At 41.5% G+C, this 21,783-nt stretch overlaps 1 long non-coding RNA gene across 1 annotated transcript in view; it reads right to left on the reverse strand.

Annotated features, from left to right (window-relative positions):
- LOC144308120 (uncharacterized) overlaps nt 1–21,783 on the reverse strand; it is a 65,553-nt gene that overhangs the window by 32,555 nt on the left and 11,215 nt on the right. Inside the window, exon 3 of the long non-coding RNA XR_013374751.1 lies at nt 2,310–2,429. This is a non-coding gene — a long non-coding RNA (uncharacterized LOC144308120). The remainder of the gene's footprint in view (nt 1–2,309; nt 2,430–21,783) is intronic.

The following is a 21,783-nucleotide window of genomic DNA, read 5'->3' on the forward strand; positions in this document are numbered from 1 at the left end:
ATAATTCAGAACAGGTACAGCATAGAATACTCCAGAGTTAAATAGCCAAAATGTCCCTAAGGGGAAAAATTATATGTATTTTATACACATATGTGAATTTTTAATATATATATGTATTAAAAAATATATATATATGGTTCTCAAGTTAGCTAGAAAGGAATTGGTTCATTGCCCACAGCATAAGGTCACATTTTGAGGCAACCAACTGATAATGCCAGGAAAGCATGTCGAAGAAGCACAAGCCGGCTGTTTTCTATCTCTTTCTCAAACAGAGCATTTGATTAACCTTTTTATCTGAGATAAGAGAATCAATTACATGAATATCCTGCTGCATGTGTACCTACTCACAATATAACCATTTAAAAATCTTTATATAAGAAATAAGATGATTTCTGCACTCATGAGTCTAGACGTAATTTTGTTAATTCATTCTCAGAGGACATAGTAATTAGTGCAATATTTAAAGCGACAGGAAATAGTAATGAAGCTTTGGAGTTCTGGCGTAAAAACAGCATAATGACTAGAATATAAAATTTCAAGTCTTGGCTTCTCTTCCCTGTGCTAAAATCTCCACGATTGAGTTTGTAGATGACTTTCGTTACATTAGACAGACGTCCCCAGTTTGCATCTCTATCCGTTCCATAATTGGTGCTATTTTCAGGAGAACTTTGTAAAAATGAAGACATTCATTTCAGATCTATACTCTTCTAATATTTTTGAGCTTCCGTTTCATGTCAAGTACTGGGCAGGTACTTTAATTCTCAACAAGGATGGGCACTAATACCATCTCCATTTTACAGCTGAACAAACTAAGGCTCAGAGATGTTTCGGTCGATTTCCCAAGAGACAAAGCTAATAAATCAGGAGTCGGCGTGCCACACTAATGTCCTTGAGCTCAGTGACACTACTTTTACTAAATAAAAAGTAGAGGCCCGCATTTCCCTTACATTGTTGTAGCAGAGTCTCTACTAAGGCTTTATCTCTGTATACTTTCAAAATTAATTCCACCTCTTGGGCCTTTATTCATCTGTATTATTATTCTCTCGTCATTTTCTCTGGGCCAACAAAGTATTTTTAGTAAATATGAGCCACAATCTGCTAGATCCAAGAATTTATAATTTTCTCTGTGATGTGCCAAGTTCTTCAGAATCTTCCTTTCATTGTGAAAGTGTTGGTTTTACCCTTTCCAAGTATAAAGATGGTCATCCCAAGACCGAACTTTATAACCCACTAAAAGAAAATTGATGGAGTCTTCATTTGCTGAAGTACTAAGCAATCCTGGTCCCCCATCAGTTCACATGGTCATCAAATCTCACCATGAAAGAAGTTGACTGTTTGGACAGTTTCATCTGACTTAAAGAATCAAAGTGATAGGAACATCTAGTTCAATCCCTTTGCCTCATCTCTTGTGCTTTTATACAATTTTTATTTAAATTGTTAAAAAAGTGTTTTGAGCACAGTTGACATACAACATCACATTAGTTTCAGGTGTACAACATAGTGTTTTGGCAAATGTCTCTATTTTATGCTGTGCTCACCTCCAGGGTAGCTACCACCTGTCACCCTACAGTGTGGTTTTCATGGACTATATTCCTTCTGTTGGGCCCTTTATCCCCATGACAATTTTTAAAATTTCCTGTCTTCATCATTACCATGCTTCCCTCTCCAAGTGACTCTCCATAGAAACAAAGAGCTCTGAGGAACCTTGACAGAGAAAGAAGCCAAAGCCCCCAGAGCTGTCTTTGGTGTCACAAGTGGATGTGAGAGCCAGTCCTGCAGTTCATGCCAGTCCTCTCTCTTGCTCTGGGCCTCCTTGGCTTTGCCTCATCCCCACCAGTTTGCTCCTGGTATCTGGCTTTGTTTAGTCTCCCTGTCAACGTGCTCGCGTGGAAAGCCGTGTTCGCCATTTCCCTGGCAGAAATGTCCTCCAGAGTTCTCATAGGTACTGATTTGCTTCTCTTCATGATACTAAAGCACCGCCCTACTGGTGTTAACTTTCCAGATCATCAGATAACAAATTGAGTCACCTCTGTGTTCCATGTGGCTGGGACACCCAGTTGCTGACTAATGAGAAATTCAATGAAGGGCAGGGAGGCAATTTCGGAGCAACAAGTCAGAGGATTCTTTGGTACAGTCGTGCTTATACTTATCAGGTCAACACAACCCGCCCAGTTGCAAACACCTTACGAGGAAAGAAGAAACGAGAACTGCGTCTAGCTCTCACCAGTCTTGTTTCGACTTACACATCTTTCCAAAATTATAAACTAAAATGGAAGAAGGAATGAGGGCAAGGAGAGAAGAGTGATTACCTGAGAGTATAAAAGGAAGTTGAAAGCAGAACGTCAAGTCCAGATTTTTGACACTCCCCAGTAAAGAGCTGGCTTTCTTCCTCTACGTAAGCAGGCAGGCTGCTCCGAGCGGTTGGCCACCTGTGAAACATTGCCCCATGCTGGGTTTTCATCAGGAAAAACAAACACAAGCCAAGTTTCCTCATGTGTAAAATGTAAAACACAACCTGTACTTCAGAGTGCCGTGAGCATTGTGTGATATAACAAACACGAACACGACCCAGCACAGGCCTGACACAGAGAAAGTGCTTCTCGAATGTCAGAGCCTGTGGTAGACCTGGAGCCACACTGCCCAGAGGCCCCTCCGGTGAAGAGCTGATGGCCCCCACCTCAGGGAGCACCATTGGCCTCTCCAGGGACCAGGGGGGGCTGCAGACACCCACACCCTGCAAAGCCAGGGGTAGAAAGGCCTGGCCATTTGGGCCCAGCATAGAACAACTTTGATGGGCCATTTAGTCACACAGCTCCCCGTGGGGGCTGCCCTAAGCTGTCACTGGGCCTGCTTCGCAGGCCGACTTCTCCCTCTGTCCACTCCTGCTTCCTTCCTTTCCCTTCCACAGGCGTTGACTCCAAGGACACAGTTAATAAACATCCTGCCCACTAACCGGTCTCAGAGCCTGCTTCCCGGACAATCCAACCTACAATAGGAAAGTATGGGAAAAAATGAATAGTTGCAATTCGGAGTTGAAAATAGTGATTAGCTCTGGCTGGGACTAATACAGCTTGTCCAAATCTATTACTAAAGGATTTCTAGAACACCAGAAAAATACCCCTAAAATGTATGAAGACTTTAAAAAACTAACTCCAGTTAGTATTACTTGGCAAATGGGCCTAGGAAATTAGGAACTGGGAAAATTGACAACTTGGAAAAAAGCATTTCCAGATATAGGCTTCGCTTCCTTTATCTACCAGTTAACTTTCAGGTACATTTGACAATTAAATGCGTCTTTTTTAAAATATGGGAAAATAGATGGGTGACTAGCCGGTTTCTGCCTTTTATGAATTTTTTGATCAATTTTCACACGATTTTTAAATTCTAATTTTGTGGGGCACCTGGGTGGCTCAGCGGTTGGGCGGCTGCCTTTGGCTCAGGTCGTGATCCCAGGGTCCTGGGATCAAGTCCCACATCAGGCTCCTGTGGGGAGCCTGCTTCTCCCTCTGCCTGTGTCTCTGCCTCTCTCTGTGTGTCTCTCGTGAATAGATAAATAAATCTTCAAAAAAAAATAAAATAATAAAACAAATTTTAATTTTGTATATTTTTAAGAAACTTAAAAGATACAAAAAGACAAAGGGGCACCTGGGTGGCTCAGCAGTTGAGTGCCTGCCTTTGGCTCAAGTCGTGATCCCAGGGTCCTCCCCACAGGGAGCCTGCTTCTCCCTCTGCCTGTGTCTCTGCCTTTCTCTCTGTGTCTCTTATGAATAAATAAATAAAATCTTAAAAAAAAAGACAAGTAAAACTATAACAAACTTCTATAGCCCCATCACCCAGAAGAACAACTCTTGATATTTTATAATGTTTGCTTCCAGTCACTGGTTGAAAATTCACATGCGTGATGTTTTTATCACTTTGAGTACTTGAATGCAAGTAAGCAGAAAGAGTATATTCTGGTTATTGGGTCATTAAAGCATAGAAGGAACATCTGGAGACTGTCTCATAAGACAGGCAAGAACAGGGTAACCAGACAGTAGAGAACACAGCCTAGTTATGGCACAAGAACAGTCTTATTAAGGCCACTGCTGGCCTTCTACTTCTGTACATCAGGTACCCCCAGCGTTGGACTCCTGAGATGGCAGTTTCAACCCTAAGTAATTATTCAACTCTTCCTCAATCTTGACATCACTCTCTCAAGATTCATAGTCCATTCAAATGGCCTGGGTCACACTCCAGCTGCCAAGATTGAGGAGAGGGTATATCTGACCCCCTTGCAGACGCAAGACCCCGTCATCCAAAAAAAAGACACACAATAAAGGAATGTCAGTTATTAAGCTATTTTGTTCTCAGCTTCAAACCCTGTTTCCTGTACCACTTTATGATGTGGAAGCTGAGACTCTGTAAACCAAGTTTCTCCTTTTGCCAGCTGCTCCCTATATTGGCCCTGCCAGTACAGGACTCTAGGATAAAACTAGAAGTCTGGGGAAGAAACAAAAGTCACTGCTTCTTCCTATTTACATCCTGTGCCTGTCAGCATTAATCTAGTAATGCTTCTTCACCGCAGCAGTGGTGATTCATGCCAGTAGTAGTAGTGGTGGTGGTGGTGGTAGATTCTAGATTGCAATTTTTCCAACACTCCCAGAACAAGCTTATCAGGTTCCCTTTGAGCTCCAAAACACCAGTATCAGCCTATAATAAGCTCCCACCTCCTCAGAAGTATAAGTCCACACCCCATGGGGTCTCTCCTCCAAGCCATTAAGTTTTAAAAGTTTCAACCTTTTTCCTTTTGTTATTTCATCCTTAGGGGTGGTAGCTCTCAAGGTTTCCTCCTCTGTAAATTAATTAAATCACCATATTTTTTATTCATTACTGTTGCATTATTTGTCTTTTTTCTTATTGACTTATAAGAGCTCTTTGTATATTCTGGATACTAATCTTTGTCAGTTTTGCTTTTTTTTAATTTTAATTCCAGTGTAGTTAATATACAGTGTTACATTAATTTCATGTGTACCATATAGGCATTCAACGATTCCATGTATTACTCAATGCTCATCAAGATAAGTGCACTCTTAATCCTATTTCACCCATTTCCCCACCCACCACCCTTCTGGTAAACATCTGTTTGTTCTCTATAGTTGAGAGTCTTTTATTTTTTACTTATCTCTTTTTTTCCCTTTGTTCTTTTGCTTTGTTTCCTAAATTCCACATATAAGTGAAATCATGTGGTATCTGTCTTTCTATGACTGGCTCATTCTGCTTAGCATTATACTGTCTAGATCCATCCATGTTGTTGCAAATGGCAACATTTCATTCTTTTTTATGATTAATATTCCATTGTATATGTATGTATGTGTATATCTATCTATCTATCTATCTATCTACACACCACTTTTTTTTTACCCAGTCATCTGTTGATGGACACTTGGGCTGCTCCTATAATTTAGCTATTGCAAATAATGCTGCAATAAACATTGGAGTGTATATATCCCTTTGAATTAGTGTTTTCATATTCTTCGGGTAAATACCCAGTAGTATAATTACTGGATCATAGGGCAGTTCTATTTTTAATTTTCTGTGGAACCTCCATACCGTTTTCCACAGGGGCCGTACCAGTTTGCATTCCCACCAACGGTGCACGAGGGTTCCCTTTTCTCCACATCCTCGTCAACACTTGTCATTTCTTATGTTTTTTTATTTTAGCCATTTTGACAGATATGAGGTGATATCTTAATGTGGTTTTGATTTGCATTTCCCTGATGATGAGTAATGTTGAGCATCTTTTCATGTGTTTGTTGGCCATCTGTATGACTTCTTTGGGGAAATGTCTGTATGACTTCTTTGGGGAAATGTCTTCAGCCCATTTTTTTAATTGAATTAGTTGGGGGTTTGGGGTGTTGAGTTTTATAAGTTCTTTATAAATTTTGGATACTAACCCTTTATCAGATAGGTCATTTACAAATATCTTCTCTCATTCAGTAGGTAGTCTTTTAGTTTTGTTGATTGTTTCCTTTGTTGTGCAGAAGCTTTTTATTTTGATGTGGTCCCAATAGTTTATTTTTGCTTTTGTTTCCCTTGCTTTAGGAGACATATCTAGAAAGTTCTTGCTATGGCTGATGTTAGAAAAATTACTGCTTGTGCTGTCTTCTAAGATCTTTATGGTTTCAGGTCTCTCACTTAGGCCCTTAATCCATTTTGAATTTATTTTTATGTATGATGTAAGAAAGTGGTCCAGTTTCATTCTTTTGCATGTAGCTGTCCATTTTCCCAGCACCATTTGTTGGAGACTATCTTTCCCCCATTGTATATTCCTTCCTGCTTTGTTGAAGATTAATTGACCATATAATCATGGGTTTATTTCTGGGCTTTCTAGTCTGTTTTGAATGCCTACTATTCATCATATGGCTTTTAACATCTTTATGATGTCATGTGCCAAACAGATACTTTACATTTTGAAGATTTTATTTATTTGTTTGTTTTATTTATTTTGAAAGAGAGAGGGGTGGGGGGCAGGGGAGGAAGTCAGAGGGTGAGAGAGAATCTCAAGCAGACTTCGCACTGAGCAAGGAGCCCAACAGGGGCTTGATCCCACCACCCTGAGATCATGACTTGAGCGGAATTAAGAGTTGGATGCTTAACCACATGAGCCACCCAGGCACCCCCAGGTACTTCATTTTGATACACAAATTTATTAATCTCTTACTTTATGATTTGTGCTTTTTATGTCTTGTTTTTTTTAAGATTTTATTTATTTATTCATGAAAGACACAGAGAGAGAGAGAAGCAGAGACATAGGCAGAGGGAGAAGCAGGTTCCATGCAGGGAACCTAACATGGGCCTTGATCTCAGGACTCTAGGACCATGCCCTGGGCCAAAGGCAGACACTCTAAAGCTGAACCACTCAGGCGTCCCTATGTCTTGTTGAAAGAAAAAAAGAGATAAAGGAAGGGAGGGAAAGTAGAAGGAGAGGGAGGGAGGGAAAGTAGAAGAAGAGAGAGGGAGGGACGGAGGGAGGGAGGAAGGAAGGAAGGGAACCTAACCTAAGACCATTCACTCATTGAACAAATGTTTATTGAATGTCTGCTTTGTTCTATTATTACTTATAGTAATGAATTAGACAAGGCTTCTGCTCTTGTTTGTTTTTTAAAAAAATATTTTAATTATTTATTCATGAAAGACACAGAGAGACAGAGAGGCAGAGACAGAAGCAGGTTCCATGCAGGAAGCCCAGTGTGGGACTCGATCCTGGGACTCCAGGATCACGTCCTGAGCCAAAGCAGACACTCAACCGCTGAGCCATCCAGGCGTCCCGGCTTCTGCTCTTGTGGAGCTTACATAAATATGGAATTTACTGTCAGGGAGTGAAGGTGCCATGAAGAAAAGTAAACAATCCTAAGTGGTTGGAGAGGGACAAGGGAGCTACTTTACCTAGGGTGATCAGGGGATGCCACTCTAACCAGAGACCTGGGAGGGTGACGGAATGAGCTTTGCACATATCAGGGGCAAAAGCATTGCAGACCAAGGGAAAAGCCAGAGAAGAGACTCTGGGATGGTAAGGATGTTTGAAGTGTTTGTGGAACAATCAGCAGATCAGTGGGGCCGAAAGTCAGAATTTGGCAGCCTGGGGCAAGATGTAGGAAATGGGGCAAGACATAGGAAACAAAGCGAGAGAGAGGTGAGCAGGGAAGGGGCCACCTGGGGGCCTTTGCAGAGAGGCAGGAGGAACCTGAGCTTAGCTACAATTTAGAAGGGTCACTGTGTTCTGCGGTGCAGAGAACAGGTGGAGGGAGGCCTAAGGGAAACCAGGGAGATAAGTTGGAAGGGACAGCCGCGTCCTGGGAAGAGCTAATAACTGCATGTGCTGAGGTCATTAAGATGCTCTTCTTAAATTTTCTTCTCTTTTAGGGCACATTTGTTTTGTTGTTGGTGGTGTTGTTTTAACTTTTAGGACTTCAATGTAGCAAAGTTTATTTTGGGATATGATGTAGGGATCTAATTTTCCCATTTTCCCATATGGAGAACCAATTGTCCCAACTGTTTATCGAATATGGTTGGTCTTTTCCCAATTCATTTGTGAAGCAAGCCAGTTTATACATCACTGACTCTTTTTAGAGGGGGCGGGGTCTCTCCTCTGTTTCTTATATTAGTTTGTCCCTTCCTGTTTCAAAATACCATTTGTTTCCGATTGTTGGAATTTTGAAATATGCCTTGATTGCTGGTAGAATGGGTCTCTCCCTCCCCCACTGCCATCTTTTGTTCTCTTCAAAATTATTTAAGATTTATGTGTGCTGTCATTGTTTCATATTAATTTAAGAACCAGTTGTTGAGTTCTCAGAATAATCCTGTGGAGATTTTTGTTAATTATACTGAATTTATAACTTACTAAGGGGAAAATTTGCAACTATAGACTACTGAGGCCTCCTAAGTATAAATGTAGCAAACTTTCCATGTATTCAGGTCCTTCAATAAAGTTTAAAACTTTTCTTCATAAAATCCTCCCAGGAGCTTTCGAATTTGTACTGCTGTTATGAACATCTGTTTTCCTTTGGAGTTTTCTATTGGTTCTACTGGTGACAAAAAAACTATTTTTAGCATCAAAAAAAAAAACCTCTTATCAAGCATAAAAAAGGCAAACAAACAAATAGAAAAAAACTGGGCAAAGGACACGAACAATTTTCAAGAGAAACACAAATAACCAATTAGCATATTCAAGTGTTTCAGGCTAAGCAATCAAAGAAATACAAATTCAAACAACCCTAAGATAATCATTTTACACCTACCCAAGCGGAAAAGTTTGTTTTCACATTCTTGTGCTTACTCTATGTTAAAGACAAAACTAACAGCCACTCTCCTGCTCTGCTGGCGAACAGTGTAACTGAGGGAATGGAATGTAGTACAATGTTTAAGAACTTTAAAAAGTCTTCATTCCCAGTCCTTGGGATTCTGACCCTAGAAGGTCAAAGATCAGTAGAAAACAAAAGCTCATCAAAGAGCCATCTCTGATAACAAAAGCTTGAAAGAACCTAAATGTCTGACACCAAGGGGAATAGTTAAAGTACGGTGTGGCCACTGGATGAATTCATGCAGCCATTATCATAACCATGTTTGAAAAAATCTTTAATGGCTGAGAAAAATGCTTATGATGAAATGTTACATGAAAAAGGAAGATGAAAAACTGCCTATCTCCATTATATATATATATATATATATATATATATATATATAGCAAACTAGACTGGAGAAGAACCATCAGAATAGAACAATATTTTATCTCTGAAGAGTAGATCACCAGTCCTGTGATTTTGTTGCTGTTGTTACACCTCTCTGTATACCTACAATTTCTACAATACACATGTGTTATTTTTTTAGAATTGGGACATGAAACCATTAAATAAATACTAAATGATCAAAACTGCTACAAGAAATGGGAAGTTTCAAAGGGCCTACCTTGAGTTTTCAGTTCACTTTTAAAATGTCTGGTTTGTTATACGAAGTGACAGGTGACGGGCACTGGGGGTTATTCTGTATGTTAGTAAATTGAACACCAATAAAAAATAAATTAAAAAAAAAAACAAACGAAGTGACGGATAGACACTGCCCACGGGCAGACTGTTCTCTGCTTGAAAGAGCACAACGTTGGATCTAACAGTTCAGCTCCTAATGAGAAGGGGTCCACCATCGTAAGCCCCAAATTAAAGCAAATGCAGCGGTGAGGGCCGGGAGCTAAATAGTGTAGGACCCGGGAATTTGTGGCTGTGTCTTAAGATGCATAGGGTGTCTTTAAACGGGGAACTCTTTATAGTTCTTGAGGATATATACTGTTCACTCATCTACTCCATAAATATTTACATGCATATTTGGATCTAGATTTTAACATAATGTTGGCATTTTAAGAGAGACGAATTTGTCGTGATTTTTGCAAAAACAAAGGCGTTATTTCTAATGTTTATGTTGTGATTCGGTCTGGTGTCCAAGCCCAGCATATCCCTGAATATAATCACACCCACAACCTTTCTGGGGAATGTAATCCACTGCTGCTTGCCCTTGCAGCCAGGAAAGATTTCAGAGTATCCTTTTACACTTACGTGGAACTGCCTACCAAGATATTTTTATCGTATCCTCAAAACCACTCATCTCCTTTTCATTTGCCTTTCATACTTATAATAACTTCGACTCTTTCCTCTTTCTGAAAACAAGGAAGTTCCCTTGATATTTGTGTATTTATTTTGCTAGGAAACAAATTGGAATTAAGCCCACATTTCTATTCAGTGTCAATAGAGCTCAGAAAGAGACCAGTCTCCCCCTAGGTTTAGGCCTCTTGGTCAAATTTACTCAGCTTCCCAGTCAGCAATCCATTCCACTCACAAGCCCTGGGCTTCTCCAGAGAATAAATAACCTAGGCCCGGAGCTCTGTGACTAATCATGTTTGCCCAGCCCTCACCATTCCCTCATTAAACAGCTTTTAAAATTCAACTTCCTCTGTCTACCAGTGGACAAATGAAGTACAGAGACTCTCCTCCCAAAGTTCAGTCTAAAATGGCAGCATCCGGGGCACCTGGATGGCTCAGTGGTTGAGCGCCTGCCTTCAGCTCAAGTCGTGATGCTGGGGTCTTGGGATCGAGTTCCGCATCGGGCTCCCTGGAAGGAGCCTGCTTCTCCCTCTGCCTGTGTCTCTGCCTCTCTCTCTCTCTCTGTGTCTCTCATGAATAAATAAATGAAATCTTTAAAAAATAAAATTAAATAAATAAATAAAATGGCAGCTTCCTCCTGTCCCCGCCCCTGGCCATGTGCATGGGCATGCGTGCACATGTCACTGTGCCCTGAGTCCTCACTGAGCATGTGCCTGACTAGAAAGACACCCTCCTGTCTGTCCCAGTCACTAGTAGTATGCAGTAGTGTCTCATTCAAATGAGAGGCCCCAGCAGGCAAGCACCCAGCAAAGAGGGCCACGTAGGACCTTGATGCTCTCAAAAAGAGGCCACTTACATGAAGTACCTGGAGACACAAAGTGCCAGGTGGCCAGCAGGGGCTGGGGGCAGGGGGAATGGGCAGTGAGGGTTTAATGGGGACAGAGTTACAGTTTGGGAAGATTTGAAAAAGTTCTGGAAATGCATGGTGGTCATGGTTACACAGCCATGCGAATGTTCTTAAAAGCACAGAACCGTCTACTTAAAAATGGTTAAAATGGTAGATTGACATTATGTGTATTTTACAATTTCTTTTTAAAACCCAAAATGATAAAAGGTTAAAAAAAAAAAAGAAAGAAAAAAAGAAAAAGCAGCCCTGTTTCTCTCGTGTAATCCAAACCCTCTTATCTAGATGCTGCCTCTTAACATTCCAGATGGGTGAGCTCTTAGATTTTCAGAGTTCCACACCAGGTCATCTGGTGAAAGGAGGCCGTCAAGGAAGGGAGAGAAAGGAGAAAACCCACAAGGAAACTGCATAAAAAGTACACTCAGGCTCCCAGATTCCTGTTGTCTGGCTTTCCCGCCACTGGCTTCCTAACTCCTTATTAGGTAGATGGCCTTGTTTCTGTACTTCGTCTTGTTTTGGGGCAAGAGCCTCCCTCCCCAGCTCCCGCAGAGTTGATTCTATTCGCCCATCGGCCTCACACACCGTAACCCTGTGGTGGAACAGGAATACCCCACCCCCCAGCCCACACCCCCACACCCCCCCCATGACCCCTGTCAAGCCCCTGGTGATTTCTCCGCGGTGTGCCCTCCCCTAGCCCAAATATCAGGGAGGATGGACAGGACAAGTAAATAGCAGCAAGCATTCCACTCTGCATTCTTCTGAGCCTTCTTCTCAATTCCTAAGTAAAATTCCTAAAGTAAAAATGGAATTTTTGCTGGAAGATTTTTTAAGTCAGGCAAATCTGCCACATTCCTTAAACGACAGCTGCGGTAAGCACAGCTACTGTGTTGTTATGCAACATTCAGCCAATATTGGCACAACCAAGCACATGGATAAAACATGAAATGCTTTCCCTGTTTTCCATGTTTGGCCACAAAATCCTGCTCAAAAATGTCTTTGACTCTTCACTGTCTGTCATTTCTGTGGGCTCATCCGGAAATTGAGAAAGTGCCCTTTCAGTTCAAATTCCTTCCCAGCGTAATAAGAGCTCACTCGCTCAATCGGCTGGATCGCTCTCTCCGCTCTCCCACCTCTTCGCCTTGCTTACCTGTATATACCCAAGTGGCAACAACTACTATTTTTAGTTTGCATCTTCAGAGGATAATAGTGCGTCCTTAGGGCTGAGGATTTTTAAATCCCGATCTTTGAGATAACTGAGATAATACCCACTCATGTATAAAAACCAAATCCTTCCATTCAATTAACATTTTGCAACTTCCCTGCTCTGTGGAAACAGTATTGGTAACACTTCTCTGTATTTGCAATCTGTTTAGGTGTAACATTGGTGGAATTAACAGTAAAGTGTTACTTTAAGTGAACGAAAACAACAAATTTTGAACATGAAATGGTAATTTATGCCATATAGGTCTGATATATCAAAACAGAGAAAACACATAGAAAATTACTTGTCACAAGAGTAGCTTTAATTTAATTAGGCATCCCTCAACCACTGGAGAAACAAAAGTTTGATTTCTAGGAAATCTGTTTTTTGAAAATTCAGAATTCCTCCTTTTTTTTTCTTGGAGACAATGTTAATTATTATCTTACCTATAGGATTCTAATAAATGAAGGAGAAAACTGGTAAAGAGAGTTAAAAAGATTTTTCAGATTAAAAATAAAATATCTACAATGCCAAGCAAAAATTTTCCAAAGCTAGGTTCTAAGAAGTGAGCTACATCTTTCAAGATCCCCAAGGATCATTTCAGATTGAATTTCATAAAAATAAGTGCCATTTTGACAAAAATGTTTACTCAACAGGGGGACTGCCAAACCCTAACCAATACCCATTCACCGTAACAAAATTTCAGCGCAAGAATATTAATGCCCCAATGGTCTTTGTGAATTCCATATACAGTATGTGATAAATATAAAACAACATAGGAGCAGCTTGCTTTATTTAATACACTAGATGTGTTTCTACAAAGATGAAGGTAATTTAAATTTTTGTAGGATTAAATCATATTTTTAAGACTTAGCAACTCTCCATTTAAAGGAGCAGTTGGGTAAACTTATTAAATGAAGCATTTTTAAAAGGAAATCATCACCTCTTAAGTTATGTGCTATTTTTCCAAATATCATTTCATACATAGAGTTTTTGTAAAGGGGAAATCCCTCCATAATACAACCCTCATATTTTTAACATGACCCCTAGAAAAGGAGTGTTGTCCCTCCTGAACACCTGACTACTAAAAATGTAGGACACCCACAATGTAGAGAATCACACTTGTACAGGCAACTTTGTGTGGCTCAGTAGTTTTCAAAATTCAGATGGAAGCCAAAGATTGAAAATAACCTAAATGGCTATGAACAGGGGTGCTGGTTATAAAACCATGGTATGTCCCTACAATGGAATCCTATAAAAACCAAATGAGAATGCTCTCTATGTACATGTATGGGAAGTCTTTCAAAATATAGTGTAAAGGGGAGAGAGGCAAAATACAGAGCACCATATATAGAAATCTATCCTTTGTGGCAAAGGGACAGGAGAAAAAATATAAATCTGTATTTGCTTGTATATGCATTTTAAGTCCCTGAAATAATACTGATTAACTAACCACTGTGGTGACCTGTAAATGGGCAGACAGGGAATGGCTTAAGAGAGAGACTTTTTTTTTACCACATACCATTTTATGCCTTTTGATTTTTGAAACATGTAAATGTATTACTGTAAAAAAAACAATTTTTTTAAACTCAACATCAGACTGTGTGATTATAAGTCATGTATTCTCTACATATTCATTGCCATCATGGGAGCCTTTTCTCAGCTTCCCAACATTAGAGCCATCTGCTTTGCCTAGAAGCAGAGCCTGAGACAGGGATTCAGATGCTTATGGTTGAGTGAAAAACTGCTCTAGGCCTGTTAGGAAGTGGGGGACGCAGAATAGGGCAGGGAAAGGAGAGAAGCAAAGATGGGGCCTCAGGTGAAATTCAGAGCATAAATCACACCACAAATTGTCCCTTCTCAAGACTAAGGGGCCAGCTTTTTGTACCCCAAAATCAGATTCTGGGCTCTGGGGCAAGGGGCAGAGGGTTGTAACCTCTCAGGACAGTGGCTCCCATTCAGCAACAGGTGCATCTGCAGCCAGTATTCCTGGCAGCTGGCAGAGGGGTGCACAGCCTGGGAACGGGGGTATGGGTGGGGCACCGACAGCACCCACATCACCAGGGATTGCCAACCTTCAGTGTACATCAGAATCACATGGGAAGCTTTTTAAAACAGATCTCTGGGCCCCAGCCCTAGAGTTTCTGATTCAGTAAATAGAGAAGGGCTCAATGATTTCTCACAAGGTGCCAGGTGATACTCTGCTGCCAGTCCAGGAAGCCACAGTTGGAGAGCCACGGCCCTCCCTCACCTTTGCCTCCTGCCTCTCCTTTCCCTCTGCAGCGGATCTCCATACCCTCTGCTCTTCTCTGGATCCTCTCCAACGCACTTCCTCTCCATTCCCCTTGCTGACATTCCCGTGCAGGTCCTTATTCTATCAAGACCTAGATTAAGGGTAATTGTTACCCCGACGAAAAAGGGCAGGTCATTTTGTGATTTACCTTTATTGGCTGTGTCTACACGGATTAAAACCACACGGTAATTATTCCAGCTCACTTTAATCGCCCACAAGTGTGTTCAAACGGCAAAAGAACTGCTGCAGTTCTTTGCCAACGATCCACACGCTAACCCTGTTCTTTTCTAGAAGGACTTACAGTGTTCATCTAGTTCAGTGGTTTTCATGGGTGGTGGCACTGTGGCGCAGAGGAACATCTTTTCGCACCTGGATGTGGGTGGGTCACTGATCTCCAAAGCCTTTCATTTCGTAGATGAGGAACCCGAGACCCCACTCGCAGGCACACGCCTTAGCTTGCTGCACACCCCCTTGTCCCGGGAATGTCCTGTTCTGGGATCCAGAAGGAGGACTGCAGCCTGGGGCCTTTCACAGCCCAAAAACTTCACCAGCAGCCAGTGCACCAACTCCAGCTCCACCTCCTGCTTTCCAGGCTCCTCATCCCTGAGAAACAACAAAGCTAACCCTTACTGAGCCCCTTGTGTGTTCAAGACAACACCCCCGGGCCTGTTCAGTGTCCTACCCCTTGATCTCCCTTACACATCTCTCCAAGGCCAATGTCAGGACCAGGGTGAAGCAAGAAGAGTACCTCCTTCCAATCAGGATCACCACCTTCAGGGTGGGAGCAAGCACCCTCTGGAGATGGCCCGATCCTGGTGTCCCTGAAGGACTCAAATCATCTCAAGTAACATTGTGCAGGCGATTGCGACGGAAGAGCATACCCTGGGAAGTGACAGTGTCCTGCAATAGTAGTTAAAAATTACCCCATGTTCCAGCAATCACAAACTCCCTTGTGAAAAGCAGAGTGGCAACCACCACCCGGAAAGCCATCTGTAACCTCATTTTCATCTCCCTGACCCTTTCCTTAAGGTCACTTGGGAGTGGAGGCTTCTTTCTTCCAAAACGAAATGGTGTCTCTTTCCAACAGGAAAATTCTCGCTCCTTTGAAGAAGTGGCTTCCTCCAGGCAGTCCCTCTGTCTAGAACTGTGCCGTCCAGTATGGTAGCCACTAGCCACGTGGCCTAGTGCCATTTCAGATTAAATTTAAGTCAAACAGTAGGATTTTAAATGCCATTTCTCTACCTCACTAACCTCATTTCAAGTGCTCACTAGCCACTTGTGGCTGTGGCTGCGGTATCGCACAACACAGATGCGAACACTCCCAGCATTGCAGAAAGTTCTATGGGACAGTGATGATCTAGCTTTCCCTATATTTGATTTACTCAAAATCTTATTTCTCAAAGTCACCTAGAAAAGAAAATCATTTCCTTCTTAATCATACAGAATCTGGTTTTGCCTTTTGTACCATCCTTTTGTTCCTTTGTGACTTTTAACTGCCTGAGGTCACTTTAAAAATAAGTCTGTCGGGCACCTGGGTGGCTCAGTGGTTGAGCATCTGCCTTTGGCTCAGGTCGTGATCCTGGGGGCCTGGGATCTAGTCCCGCATCAGGCTCCCTATGGGGAGCCTTCTTCTCCTTCTGCCTATGTCTCTGCCTCCCTCTCTGTGTCTCTCATGAATAAATAAATAAAATCTTTAAAATAAAATAAAATAAATAAAATTAAGTTCATCTGCATTAGCCATTCTCACAGTGGAGCCCAGAGATCCCTGAGGGTCCCCAAGACCATTTCAGGGGGCCTGTAAGGCCAAAATTATTTTCACAATAACACTAAGACATTATCTTTTCCCCTTTCATTCCCTCCAAATGTGCAGTGGAGTTTTGCCAGAAGCTACATGATGTATGATATGATATCACAGAAGCAGATATGATAATCCATGCATCTTCTCTTAAGCCAGACATTAAAAAGATTTGCAAAATTGTAAAAACAATGCTACTTTCTCAGGGAATGCTTTTTGTTTTGAAAAAGTAATTTATATTTTTAAAAATGTTATTTATCATAACGTGTAATAGTTTATTAATATTATCTCAGAATGAATTAATTTTAAATATCTGTTTTAATATTTTATATGGTACATACTGATAGTTATAGCTCACATAAACAATAGCTCTTTGGGGTCCTCCATTGTGTGAAGGGGTCCTGAGATGAAAGAGCTGGAGTCCGGCCAAGCCATGTTATTAAGTGTTCATGACAGCGTCGCTCACCTTTGTTTTCATTCTTGTTTTTGACATATACTCATCACTAGATAAGAAAGACTGGTTCCAGCCCAGATTCTCCCATTGTTCCCAGAGTGTCTGCGGCAGCATTAAGGAGACAATCATCTCAAATCCCTCATAGAATGAAACTGGCGTGAACAGGAGAACAAGAGCTCTGTTGTCTCACTGGTAGATTAGCAAAATGAACATCTTTCCAGGAAGCGGAGCAGCAAGCAATGAGAATGAGCCACAGGAATGCCCCTCCCATCCCCATCCCCTTGCCCTTTCCCCCCTCAATCTGCCCCTACCCTCTTGAAGAAGAGTCCAAAGCTGAGACCAAAAAAAAAAAAAAAAAAGCCAAACCCAAGGGGTACGACGCCAAGGGAACAGTGACTTGAGCAAGATTTTCATTCAAATCAGTGGCTGCTAATAAGATTGATATTAAACTATTAAGAAATAAATTAAGGAGGGCAAAATACGCATTTGCGTATTTTAAGGGTTGATTTTTTTTAAGTCTAAAGAAGTATCTGTTTCAATGTTGTTTAAGCTTCAGACGATTTTTTTTTCTTTTCTTTCTTTTTTTTCACTAAAGGGTCAAAATTATGTGGGAGGAAGCCATGTGGAAATATGTTTTAGACTGTTGTGTTCTTGTGAGTCTTGGAAGTCAGGAATGGAGGAGAGGTAAAGCCTCCATTAAAAAACAACAACAACAACAATAAGCTGATATCTAAACAGAAAAGAAAACTAAAGACCAGAACAAAGTTGTGAATATTAACGACAAAGAAAAGAGAAACCTAGAGCCGGGGACCCAGGATGGTGATCTGAGAGAAATGATCAAAAGGATGGATAAAGTTATTTTCTGCTTGTTTTTCTCTGTTGAGTGGGAGTGAGAAGAAGAAAAAGGAAGCTGGTAGGTGGGAGGGATCGTCTCCCAGTGAACACGGTTCTCTGAAATCCTTCACTCTGCCCCTTCTGCCCTCTGCTCCCTCCCTTTACCCCTTCCCACCCCCTAAACACTTCCCATGTAGCAACTCATTTGATCACCACAAGCCTGTGAGGTGGCTACTCTTATTAATCCTCACTGTGTCAGCCAGGCAACTAAAGCACACAAAAGTTAATTGATTGTTCAAAGTCTTTGCGCTGCTGAGCCTAAGGGTTCTAGGGTGGGGGAAAAGCACAGGCTTTGGTGGGGCACATAATGGCTGCAGTTTACTATTAGAAAAATGTGCCATTTGAACCTAAGATTTGTCCCTCTTTGAAGATTACTCTTTAGTGCATATAAAAAAATAATTACTGGAAAATCATTTAATATTTATTTAATGTTTTCATTAAAAAGGCCTAAACGAAAAGGAAACACCTGAAACTAATACTACATTGTATTACACTAACTGAAATTTAAATAAAAACATTACCAAAAAAAAACTCTTTGAAAAGATAGGCATAAAGGGCATTCAGTGACTCACTTGCAAGATGTGCAGAAAAGTGAAAGATCTATGGAGAATTATCTCCCCAAACACAAAATCCAGAGTCAAGTTTCATTGGCTTGCCTTGAGTCACTTGCTCCTTGCTGAATCAATCACTGTGGTAAGAGGGAAGGATTGCATTGACTGGCCAGGCCTGAGTCATTTCCCAGAACTGAGAGGGATTGGTCACAATGCAAAAATCATAGAGTAGCGCCACACCTTCCATTTCCAAATATGACAGATGATGGCAACCATCACCCCGTGGCTACAAACCTATGAAAATGCCTCTTGACTGATATTGAAAGAAGCACAGTATTGTAGCACATGACTGATGTATATCCACTCTAACTATGGGCAGTACAGTAGTAGTTCCAGAAGAAAGGAAAGTTCTAACAATATGAGATGACAAGTTAAGGGCAGTATTCAATACTCAAGGATTTCTCAAGGCATTCTTGACTAATGATGTTTGACTGTAAGATAGTCTGATGAAAGTTGTATGGATAAGCTGCTCACTTTATGTTTTAAAGCTCATCAAGTTATTCCTTTGTAACTTAGCAGTTCAGCTGAGTTCTCTCTTTGGAGGCCCCAATGTAATAATGAGTCACTGTGCTCACCTCGGTACCAAGATCTATTCGTTTAATGCTTCATTTGAATTTGCCGAGGTAGCCACCAGACAAAGCATGGATGACCATATATATGACAAGAATGTATGAAGAGGGGGGCGGTCACCTGGGTGGCTCAATGGTTGAGCGTCTGCCTTTGGCTCAGGTTGTGATCCTGGGGTCCTGGGGTTGAGTCCCACATCGGGCTCCCCACAGGGAGCCTGCTTCTCCCTCTGCCTTTGTCTCTGTCTCTCTCTCTGTGCCTCTCATGAGTAAATAAGTAATAAGTAAAATCTTAAAAAAAATAGAATGTTACGAATGGGGTAGGAGGCTATGATAGATGTGTTTCCCAAACCGTATGGAACTTTTTTTTTTTTAAATAGAGATAGAGAGAGCAGGAACCAAGGGCAGGGACGGGGAGAGGGTGAGAGAAAGAGAGAATCCCAAGCAGACCATGCTAGGCATGGAACCTGATGCAGGGCTCAATCTTACAACCCTGAGATCATGACCTGAGCTGAAATCCAGTCAGTCACTTAACCAACTGAGCCACCTAGGCATCCCAAACTGTGTGGAACCTTTGATTATCTCATTATGTCAAAATGATTTTGCAAAAAGACAAATTTTATGATCAAATTTAAGAAGCACACTACAAAGTTAAACAGCTTTCTTTACCACAAAACTTATTGGTTCCAGGCAGCCCCGGTGGCTCAGCGGTTTAGTGCCGCCTTCAGTCCAGGGTGTGATACTGGAGACCAGGGATCGAGTCCCACGACGGGTTCCCTGCATGGAGCCTGCTTCGCTCTCTGCCCCTCTCTCTCTCTGTCTCTCATGAATAAATAAATAAATAAAATCTTTAAAAAATGAAAAAAAAAACCTTATTGGTCCCTTAAAGTATTAACATGCACTATGAATCCCCCCAAGAGAGACAGAATGTAGAATTGCTCAGACTTCTTTGACCTCACAACCACCCTTTTTTCACAGAAAATCTAATAATAATTCAATGCAACACTGCAAAAGATGAACATGAACAATCCTTACCAAAGCAGAGATTTTAGAATTCTATTACTTCATCCTCCACTGAAGGTCTAAATAGAAATGTGACAGTGATTTTTACATTTTGATATAATTAAGTGACAGTGTGCATAGGACTAAATTTTCCCCGTAGGTTACACAATTCTTCAACAAATTACTGAAATTTCAGTTCAGCTCCAAGTTCTTTTACTGTAACAGAGCATTTAGGGTTTCAAGATGTCTAACTAAACGTGTCAAAATTAAACATGATTATTACAGACCAAGAGAGACAAAATAAAGTCAAAACTATCTGAACACTGGCATTTTCTTCAGGCTAAAATACACTTTTTACAGAGTATGCAGCCATAAAACTAGCATTTATGTCAAGCTAGGATTAGCATTATCATATTGCAGATACACTGAGGTGCTTTTAGCAATTTTGAAAGGCAGTTTCATATTCCCAACTGTAATAGAGTGCCTGGGAAATCACACCCATCTTGCTAAAACCAGTGTAATTATGAGAGTAAAAACAACTAAATATCTTTGACACAGCCCTTTGGCTGTCTCATAATACTGAGACATTAAGTTAATGCAGTCTGCTGCTCTGAAGAAATGTGGATTTTGCCCTTCCATTCCAGTTTGAAACAAAAATTGGTGGCATAAAATTGAGAAGTAAATGAACCAAGAAAGATGTCCATATATTTTGTAATGGCCTTGCCCTGGAGAATAAATCCCCCACTGAAAAAGTAGTTAGCTATAGAACATGAGCAAATCATAGGTCTCAGAGGCAAAAAGGGCCTTAGAGATCATGTGACAGTATGTAGACCAAGCTGTGCCATTTATTTTTTGAAGGAAATAGGTTTGGCTATGGAGAAAAGATGCCTCAAGGTGGATAATGTCTTATTACACTTATTCTTTCACATTACTTGCCCGTCTGAGACTACTTTAACAATTGCATGCGCTCTTCCCAGACTTGCAGTTGAGAGACAGCTAAAACAAAGAAGCAGGGACAGTGGGAATCCATTTTGGTGGTGGTGGCGGCAGCAGCAAGGACAGTGGCAGCTGCAATCCGGGTTCCAGGGCAGAGGAGGCAGTGACCACTGTCTGACAGCCCCAGACGTGGCACCCAGGGTCCACAGAACTAGAGTCCAGCGTCCTGGAGACATATTGTGAGCTGCCCCAGGTCTTTTTATTACACCAGTTCCCACTTAAGTCATCCGGAGTTTTTGATTTATTCTTCCAGAGAAAGGCAGTCTGGGAGATGATCCGACAGGTGGTCTCATCAAGGTGTGCTAGCCTGACGCATCCATGGCAGGTGCCCCTTCCTGACACCAGCCTTCTGATCAGATTTCTGCAACACCACTGCCTTTCTTGTTTGCTTTATGAATATCACCAATCCTTAGGAGTGCCATGCTGCACCTTCATATGCTGATCACAGGCGAGAGGGCTAGAATGGTCTGTGACACTGGGCCTGAGAGGACTATGAATGTCAGGAATGGATTTCCAAAGTTTCCAAACAGAGGGGTAGTAGCTGTGCATTTATCAGCTAGTGGGGTGTGGAATTAATTAAGAGGAGAAATCCAAGAAGAACAGTTGAGAGGCCTTACAGCAATACATATAAACATGCTACCTCTGGAACATCTTTCCCACACTCAGCTGAACAACTAGAATTCATCCTCTAAGTCTCAGCTCAGGTGCCAGATCACCCGGGAAGCTGTCTCTGAACACTGCCTGGGTCAGGTGCCTGTTCTCTCTGCCGTCGGACATTCCGGCGCATTCCTCTATGTTAGCTTGTAACACTTATACTGAAAGTATCAATTTATTTGATGGCCCCTTCCATAAACTTTAGTTTCTCTTCACACTCTAAGGGCCTAGAAGTTGACGGCATCACCAAAAAGGACACCTGAATCTTTCCTTCCAAATCTAGTGT

This window comes from Canis aureus, chromosome X (genome assembly GCF_053574225.1).
Source record: "Canis aureus isolate CA01 chromosome X, VMU_Caureus_v.1.0, whole genome shotgun sequence".
NCBI lineage: Eukaryota > Metazoa > Chordata > Mammalia > Carnivora > Canidae > Canis > Canis aureus.